This window comes from Rhinolophus ferrumequinum, chromosome 15 (assembly GCF_004115265.2).
Source record: "Rhinolophus ferrumequinum isolate MPI-CBG mRhiFer1 chromosome 15, mRhiFer1_v1.p, whole genome shotgun sequence".
Classification (NCBI taxonomy): Eukaryota; Metazoa; Chordata; class Mammalia; order Chiroptera; family Rhinolophidae; genus Rhinolophus; species Rhinolophus ferrumequinum.
In genome coordinates, this window is record NC_046298.1 from 38,241,679 (window position 1) to 38,252,105 (window position 10,427).

Consider the following 10,427-nt stretch of genomic DNA (forward strand, 5'->3'; position numbering starts at 1 on the left):
CTCATTCCGGTCTCCTGCCCACAGCCACCTCCGCCATTCAAAACATCCATCCCACCAGCTGTCCCCTGCTGGTAAATGGCCTGACTGCTGGTAAATGGCCTTGGCTGTGACTCCGACCCTGGGCCCGCCTTGAAACACTTGGATGAAAGTTCCCATTCACAGGAATTCCCTCCTATTTACATCGTGTCCTAAGCCCAGGCCTGTTCTTAAATGGAACTCCTCTACCACACATCCTACTTTAGAAACCTCCTTCCTTCCCTAAATTGTAGACAACAGAATTAATCTGCAGGTTCAGTATCAGTAAAAATGGGGCCATTGGGGCTGCCGGATGGCTCAGTTGGTTAGAGCGGGAGCCCTTAACAACAAGGTTGAGGGTTCACTTTCTGCATGGGATGGTGGGCTGCGGCCCCTGCAAGTAAGATTGAAAAGGGCGACTGGACTTGGAGCTGAGCCGCGCCCTCCACAACTGGATTGAAGGACAACGACTTGGAGCTGATGGGCCCTGGAGAAACACACTGTTCCCCAATATTCTCCAATAAAAAATAAAAATAAAATAAATGGGGCCATGACCCACTTCTCCCTTGACCTTTGCCCTTGGGACTTCACAGTTTCTTCTGATTGCCCTAGATTGCCCAAAGGACCTCAAATGACTGGCCTTAGACTTCCCAGAGCCAAGTGTTTTGAATGCCAGGCCTCCCACACCTGACAAATGGTTGCCAGTCTCAGTTCTCCAGTGCTTGCTCGTATCAGGCGCTGTACTAAATGCTTTATATGCAGATCTCACGGGTGCCTCTCTTGGGAAACTGACGCCCAGAGAAACTAGTCTCGTGCATACCACGAGAATGGGTTTGAACGTGGGGTTCCCCCCTCCCAAGGTCCCCTTAGCTAGAAGCTTCAAGCGAGGCACCACAACGCCACCGTGAGGGCAGCCTGAGATCGTGCAACTGCCTAGTGAACGTTACGTTAACCTCTCGTTTGTACCAACTGCCTTTTGAAGTATTTTCTACAGTGGGTTGTAAAAAGTATTGTACTGCTGGCCGCGTTTTTAGTGCAGATCCACACACAGTCTCTTATCGGAAGGATTAGGGTTAGATAGTTTGGATTCTGGATTTTCTTTTTTTTAAGAATATTTCTAGCAGGGTCAGCAGCACTCCATTATCACATACTATTTTTGCTGCAAATCGTGTGTAGAGAGGAAAACACAGTTATAAATAAGCTGAGATCAGTTTTGTCAGGTCTTACTGCTTGAAGAATTTGGGGTCCTAATTTACGAAGAAAGTTTATGTTTGTGCATAAGAGATTGTAGCCCTGACATTGTGATGATTAAAAAGGAAAATTGATGTCATTATTAAGCTGTGAACCAAATGCAGACTACATAGATTATGTAGGTTTACAGGCACTAAACAATGTATTTCAACAAATAATACCTGTGTATTATAGATACGTTAGGAAAAACACAGGAGTCCTCAGTGAAATAACTGGATCATCAAAGGATGCTGAAACCATTGGTAAAAGTTTGCTAGGGAACAGTCCAGAATTAATGCCCAACAGATGATTTATTCATTACAAAGGGAGAAAATGTACCTACCTAGTTGTTTTCTGGCAGATACCCTCTTAATCAAGTGATCAAACGGTATCCCCAATAGTGGGACAGCCTGACATCAAGTGTCTTTTGATGTGACACTATGGGAAGTACACAAAATTGCTTGTGCAGAATTCTTGTTTTAAAAAAATAAATTAAACCTCTATTTAATGATAAGGAAGCAATCAGATATTGAAAATGGGAGGTATGCCCAAGATAACGGACCAGAACTTGTCACAAAAGTCAACATATGAGAGAGAGACAGAGAGAGACATCGAGACCAGGGAGACATCACAACCAAATACAGTCTATGCATCTCGATTGGGTCCTGAATTGGCTATTTACTTTGGGCACACTCTTGCTCATGTTGGTTTTCTTTTTCTGTCTGCTTGTTCCTTGCCATTCTCAAATGAGGGACAAGGCTGGTGTCTGTAGGTGATGGGGGTGTGGTTCCTGTATAAATATTGGACTGTTTTTCCACCACGCCTCTGCCCTGAGTTGGAGCATGAATGGGAGCTTTGTGTCTGGGTGTGGGGGCTTGCCCACTGGCTGGCCTCACATGTGAGTGGGTGAGAGACCGGGAACCCCACTTCTGGCTGCCCCTTCCTTCTTCTACAAGTACCAGAATAGGACTGTCTCTGTGAAAGTGACTTTAACAGGACAAAAGGGACTTTACAGATGTGAATGAGTTAAGAATCTTGAGACAGGGAGGTTATCCTGAATTATCCGGGTGGGTCCTGAATAGAATCACATGGTCCTTATAAAGGGGGACACTAGAGGAGTCAGTCAGAGGGATGGCAGTGTGATGACAGAAGCAGAGATTGGAGTGATGTGCTTGGAAGATAGAGGAAGAGACCACAAGTCCAGGAATACAGGCGGCCACTAGAAGCTTAAAGAAGCCAGGATGCAGATTCTTCACTCAGCAGCTGCAGAAGAAACCCACCCAGCCAGCATTTTGGCTTTAGCCCAGTGAAACTGATTTTGGACAGTAAAAGAATAAAATTTATTGTTTTAAGCCATTACATTTATGATAATTTGTTATAGTAGCAAACTGAAGAAACTAAGATAGTCTCCTTCCCAATCCCTTTGTCATTGTCAGCGATTACCTTTTAATTTTATTTATTTTTTTTTTTTAAAGATTTTATTGGGGAAGGGGAACAGGACTTTTTTTTATTAGGGAACAGTGTGTACTTCCTGGATTTTTTTCCAAGTCAAGTTGTTGTCCTTTCAGTCTTAGCTGTGGAGGGCGCAGCTCAGCTCCAGGTCCAGTTGCCATTGCTAGTTGCAGGGGGCGCAACCCACCATCCCTTGAGGGACTCGAGGAATTGAACTGGAGACACAGTGTGTGACAAGTTTTAACTTGTCCGGTGCAGTCTTAGGGTGTGAGCAATGGTTAACAGAAGGTCTGTTTTAAAGTGTGCCGTAAATCATCCTCCATCATGACAACACTCCGTGTCACACATAGCTTCTGATATACGGCAATTTATGTCAAATAAAAACATTACAGTGTGTACTCATCTCATCCACCTTATTCACAGATCTGGCATCATGCGACTTCTGGCTCTTCCCCAAAGTCAAAATGATTCAGGACATCGAGCCAGCCACAACAGCACAACTGAAGACACTCAAGAAAGAGGACTTCCAGAACTGCTTCAGAAAGTGGCAAGAACGATGGGATAAGTTTGTTTGAAGTGAAGGGGGTTATTTTGAGGGGGATTAATGACAATGTGTCTTTTACTGTAATAATTTTTTTAAATTTAAACATTCACAGTATTGTTTGATCACACCTCGTATATTCTAAGGTGCTAAGACTGTGAGCTCTGGGGTCAGACTTATCTCCTGGTGACACCTCTGATTATTGAGTGACCCAGACTTTGTTATCTCGCTGTGTTGTCAGTTTCCTTACAGAATGAGGGTCAAATTAGAGAATGCAGAAGTCAGGGGCTGGCAGCCTCCAATTTATATCACAGATATGTTCTGTTTAGTTTTCAGTGTTTTAAATTTTCTCCTTGCATTTATTTTGAATCAGAGAATATATTTACATTGTATGAAAATTTTAAACTATGAAAATGATTTCTAGGGCTAATCTCTCTTCTACCATTGCCCTTAGCTACCATAGCTTTTTTTCTCCATTCTGACATGTTTTTGCAAAGATTTTCTATACATATACAAGGACTTTTACACACACACACACACACACAAACACACACCCCAAACAAACAATAACATACCATACACTCCCTGTTTGACACTTTGCTTTGATCATATTTTGGTGTTCTTTCTATACTACTACATAGAGCTTCCTTATTTTTCTATTGTATGGATGCTCCTGGTATTTTTCGCTTGTCCCCTACTGATGGAAATACTATAGGGTATGTCCAATATTTTGTTATTACAAATAGTGCTGCCATATAAAATGTGTGTCATCATAGTAGACATTTCTAGGAGCGGAATTGCTGGATCAAAAGGTATGTGCATGGTTATAAGTTTTTTTTTTTTTATTTTTTTAAGATTTTATTGGGGAAGGGGAACAGGACTTTATTGGGGAACAGTGTGTACTTCCAGGACTTTTTTCCAAGTCAAGTTGTTGTCCTTTCAATCTTAGTAGTGGAGGGCACAGCTCAGCTCCAGGTCCAGTCCCCGTTGCTGGTTGCTAGTTGCAGGGGGCGCAGCCCACCATCCCTTGCGGGACTCAAACCGGCAACCTTGTGGTTGAGAGGACACGCTCCAACCAACTGAGCCATCCGGGAGCTCAGTGGCAGCTCAGCTCAAGGTGCCGTGTTCAATCTTAGTTGCAGGGGGCAGAGCCCACCATCCCTTGCGGGACTCGAGGAATTGAACCGGCAACCTTGTGGTTGAGAGCCCACTGGCCCGTGTGGGAATTGAACCGGCAGCCTTCGGAGTTAGGAGCATGGAGCTCTACCGCCTGAGCCACCGGGCCGGCCCTAAGTTTTCAAAAGGAACAATAACAAGTGTAGCTGAGGATGTGAAGAAATTGGAACTCTCACATAATGCTCATGGGAATGTAAAATGGTGCAACTGCTTTGAAAAACAGTCTGGCAGTTCCTCAAATGATTGAACTTAGAGTTGTTGTATGACCCACAATTCCATATATACAGAGGGTGCCAACAAAATGTATACAATTTTTAAGAAAGGAAAAAATTGTTAAAATTGTAATACTCAATATATACCGATAACAAAAGATGAATACAAGTCAAATTTGACTTCTGCGATTACAAGAGGTGCTCAAAGTGGTTACCATCTGTGTCCAGGCACTTCTGATTATGGCAAACTACTGTTTGAGCTATGTTGACCAAAGTGTCCACTTGTATACATATTTGGGCACCTCTGGTATATTCTGAAGAGAAATGAAAACACGTCCACACAAAAACTGGTAACACAAATGTTCATAGCAGGATTATTCACAATAGCCAAAAGATGGAAACAATCAAAATGCCCATAAACTAATAAATGGATAAACGTAATGTGATCTATTCATATAATGAAGTTATTCAGCCATAGAAAGGAAGTACAGATCCATACTACAACATAGATGAACCTTGAAAACATTGTAAATTAAATGAGCCAGACACAAAAGGCCACATGTTGTAAAGGTTCCATTTATATGGAATGACTAGAATAGGCAAATTCATAGAGATAGAAAGTAGATTAGTAGTTGCCATGGGCTGGGGGATTTACAAAGAATGGGGTAATGAGAATGTTCTGGAAACGTAGATAATGGTGATGATTGCACAAAAGTGTAAATATACTAGAAACTGCTGAGTCATACACAATAAATTGATTAACTTTTTATGTGAATTATATCTCAATAAAAAAGAGATACTTTAAAAAAGGTGTATGCATAAAATTTTGTTAGGTACTGCAAAATGACCCATTGTTCACCAGAAATGTATGTGAGCAGCCATTTTTCATGCTGCTAGACTCTCTAATGGCCATGCGACTTGTACATGGACAGGAATACTAACTAATCTTTGTTCTCCGATAAAATCGTTATGCTGCGATTCTTTTAAATCAGATGTTCCTTACCATTTAAACACTCCTTCCAAAGGCAATCCCTTAAACCCTTCACAAATCTGATAGCAGATGCTTACAAACATTGTAACTACCTTAACCAATACACAAAGCAGTTGTGTGGTATTATAATGATGATAAAACTAATTACTTGTGCTGACACATGTCACAAATGTGCTGACACCATGGATTTGAATTTGTGTCTTTATTATTGCTCTTCCAGTTTGTATTCTTCTTTCCTGTTGGGAACATGATTTGACTTTCCCAGCGTAAAGAAAGAGTCAGGGTTACTGCCTCAGAGGTGCTGAGGTTTTAGGTGTAGGTGGAGCCAGTTTCAAGACGGCCAATGATTCAGGACCAATAACCAGACTGGGTAGCACCAACATGGCCATTACTCAGACACTGTTCTCGAGATTGGCTCTGAGCCAGTAGATGGGTTTTGTTGATGGCCCCAATCATGCCTTGCTCTCCGAGTCACACATGTCCTGAGCATCTTCTCACATAGTGCCCGCTGGCCTGCCCACTCTGCACGCTTGGTTCTGAGCAGGACCTGTTTCTATCCAGTTAAATCCAAAGTCTTCGATCAGTGTGGCTTGATAAAACGCCAGCTTTTCTTTATTGTGGTAAAACATACATAACACAACATTTGTCAATTTAGTAGTGGTATTAGTAGCTGCATTCATAATGTTTTGCAACCATCGTCATTCTCTATTTCCCCAATTCTTTGTATCACTCCAAACAGAAACTCTGTACCCATTAAGCAATAATTCCTCATTCCCCACTCCCCATACCCTTGGTAATCTCAAATCTACTTTTTGTCTCTATGAATTTACCTAGTCTAGATATAAGTGGAATCTTACAGTATTTGTTCTTTTGTGTCTGGTTTATTTCACTTAGCATAATGTTTTCAGTGTTCATCCACGTGGCAGCATGTGTCAGTACTTCATTCCTTTAGTGGATGAATAATATTCCATTGAATGGAAGTATTGTATTTATTTATCCATTCCTCAATTGATAATTGTTTGGTTTTTGTCCACGTTTTGGTTACTGTGGATAAAGTTGCTACAAATATTCACCTACAAGGATCTGCTTTGGTCCCTGTTTTCAATTCTTCTGGATATATATATATATACACACACACACATATATATATACACACACACACACACACATATATATATATATACACACACACACACATACACACACACACACACAACTGGGTCATATGGTTATGGTAATTCCATGTTTAACTTTTTGAGGACCAGCCAAACTGTCTTCCACAGAGGCTGCACCATTTTATATTCCCACCAACAACATACAAGGGTTCTAATTTCCCCACATCTTTGCCAACACTTATTTTCCTATTATTATTATTATTATTATTATTATTATTATTATTATTATTGCTATCCTATCAGGTGCAAAGAGTGTTTCCATGACCGATGGTTTGTGTGCTAACGGTCGTCTGCCCTACGACCTACAGGAAACAATATGTATTTATTAACATTGCAATATATTTTTAGGGGAAAAAAAACCCTGAAAATGTACCAAGCCCACCAAACTATAAGATCTTGGTTAGCATTGGTAAGAATGAGGCTAATTAAAAAAAACAAAAGAGGATGTTGATTAAGAGTGCTTAAAAGATTATGTGGGAGTTTGGGAAAGGCTGAGATTTAGCTGTTCTAACAGAGATCCAAGTTCAAAGTTTATTTTACTTTCCCTATTTCTCTCCAGGCTGATAAAATAGCTCTGTTCCACGAAGTCAGCTTGATCTTTTCCAGGTGTTGGTCTTGCCTGTGTGGTCAGATGGCTTGTCACCACTACCACATCCCCACATGACCAGGTCTGGCTGCAAGGGAGTGTGGGAAATGTAGATTTTCTTTCTGGGGCACGGAGGTTATGCCCAATAAGATTATATTACTATTTTATTAGTTAGCTACTGCTGTGTAACAAATTATCCCCCCTTCAAAAAACAAACAAACAAACAAAAAACAACCCATAGTGACTTAAAACAAGAAACATTTATTAATCTTACATTTTCTGTGGTCAGGAATCTGGTGTCTCTGGCTCAGGGTCGCTCTCTAAATTACAAGTAATGCGTTGGTCAGAGCTGCGGTCACCTCAATCAAGTGGGGGAGGATCCTTTTCCAAGCTTACCAGCATGCTCGTTGTCAGCCTCAGATCCTCGCTGGCTGTTAGTCAGACATCAGCAGTCCTTTGCCACGTGGGCCTCACCGGAGGGCAGCTCCCAGTGTGACTTTTCTCTGAACAAGAGAGCAAATGAGAGAGGGCAAGACAGAAGTCACAGTCCTTTTGTAGCCTCATCTCAGAAGTGACATCCCATGACTTTTGCTATTTTCTATTTGTTGGAAGTGAGTCACTGGGTCCAGCCCACACTCCAGAGGAGGGGATTGTGGGTGACATGAACACAAGGAGGCAGTGGTCATTGGGGCCCTCTCAGAGGCTGCCTCCCACAACTGTGAACTAAGGGGAGATGGATTTGGGGACAATTAGCTGTGTGTAGCACCATTTCTCTAAGGGAAAGTCAGTAACTTACACTGATGAAGGGGATGGCTTCTAGACACCAAGAAAGGACAGTGTCTGAGCAAACATTCTGATGCCATTGAGGGAGACATTTGTGCAGAGAAGACTGATTACCCCATGTTTTAAATTAATCTTCAATGTCTTAAAGCTACCAATTAAAAACACTATCTTCCTTAAGCTTCAAAGTTCTCCTTCCAAATATTATTCTATTTATAAATCTAGTAAATTTAAAGTCATTTTCAGGAAGGGTTTTGATTAATGTTCAACCAAACTGCAGGTTCAACAGCTTCACTTCCCATTTAGAATGTTAGTTAATTAAATTCCCTTAAATGTTCTGCTTTTACAAATTTAAACTGTTTTATTTTCTTTAGAAACCCAACAGAAGATTCTAAGGAGTGAAACCTTCCCAAGTACTTAACTCTTATAATAAATTACAAGAGTACCAAGATCTTTTAAACATTCCAGGACCATTTAGTCATTTAGAAAAATTCTCTTTCACATTTCCGTGAAAAATTACGAGTCTAAAATAATGAATGACTCAATTATACACTTTATATTGGAAGACTTACATTTACAGGAGAAATTTGTCACATTTTTCTCCTATGCCAAATTCTCTTAAACTTTACAAATACTTTCAATACCAATATGCCAGATGTCTTAAACGTAACACAAACGTATTCTGTGGGTTTAATTGACTTTCTCTCTCTATTTAATAGTAAACCTTCCTTACAACCAGGCATTAAAAAACACACTTAAGGAAAATGTTACTAGTGAGGTAAGATTAATTCTTGGCCAGAGATTTGGGACTGGAAGGAAACCCTGACTTTCTAGTTTTGAAACAAAACAAAATAAAACAAAACACCACTGAGCTCTTTTAAAATAGTTCCTATGGCAAAGGGGCTTCATGGACTACAAAGTTTTGGTTGTCTGGCCAGCATCTCAGCTTGGGTGAACCATTACCTCACATGTGTACCATTTCACAGCCAGTGAAATCAGAGGAAGCCTTCAGGGCTGCCTGGTTGACTCACAGCTGGCCTGGCGTCAGCTAGTCTGTCTACTGCCCAGCTCTATTCTGCATTCTTTCCTGCCCACAACCCCTGGAGATAGTTAAATGAAGTCTAGTGTGTTGATGACACTGCGTAATTCCTTTGCCTTGCTCTGCTCCTGGTCAAGCTGAAGTCAGGGTTGTGACCCAGAGATGAACAGGGAGGTCTCAGAGGGTCTCTCTCTTGGGCATGTGGGGTCTGGGATGGATCAGCTGTCATGATTGTGCCAGTGGAGTGTAGGGAGGGGAAAACCAGCCTGAAATTGAAACAGCATGGGAAGGCAGGGTGTGGGGCTGCCGGGCTCAACTTCCTAAAACCCCACAGACCCTGTGGCCTGGAGAAGGAGATGCAAGGGGCCAACGTGGAAGAGATCATGTAACAGGCTCTGAGGGGGCTGGAGGCTGGAGGCTGGAGGTGGCAGCGGGAGGCTGGCCCAAGAAACTTCAAAGCTTCAAAGCCCAGCCCTGCCCCTTCTACCCACACAGAGGAAAAGCCCAGAGAGGGTTTATTCAGCTCACAGAGAATCAGCCCTACTGTGGGAAGCACGTAACACATCTGGGCACTCTTCCTGGATCCTGTTGTCACGGAGCTGGGCGAGTCACGGACAAGATGAGGGGTGATCCTGCCAGGGACCAGAGCCGGGGGCCAGCAGAAATGGGGTGGATTCTACACATATTTGGAAGGAAAGAAACAGGGTTTGCTGTGGTATGAGAGAGAGGAGTCCAGGATGAGGCCAGGGTCTTGGATCTGAGTGACTGTTAGACAAAGGGATCTTTTCCTGAAGATGGCGTGAGGAAGAGGTTCAGAGGGGCGTGATATCAATTCCTTTTGGGCATGTGCTAGGAACTTCAAGGCACAATATCTTTCTAACTGTTGTAACCATAACCTGAGTAAGAAATACCTTTCCCATAACGATCAGCACACATGTACGGGACAGCAAACAAAATTTCTTGCAGCCATATTTACCTGTAGAATGTGCAGTGTACTCTGATAAATCAGTTTTTTTATTGTATTTCATTTTTTAAAAGTGTTAATCATGACTTATCAATGAGTCACAGCCTGAAAATTGAAAAGCCACTGTCCTGTTCTAGGCCCTACCTCCTAAAGACTTAGCTTGGCCTTATTACCACCCTGGAGAAGTCGGGGAGCTTGGGCTGACCACAGACATGCAGGGATGGCTCAGGTGGCTCAGGTGGCTGGAGGAGGGAGATGGTGATGGC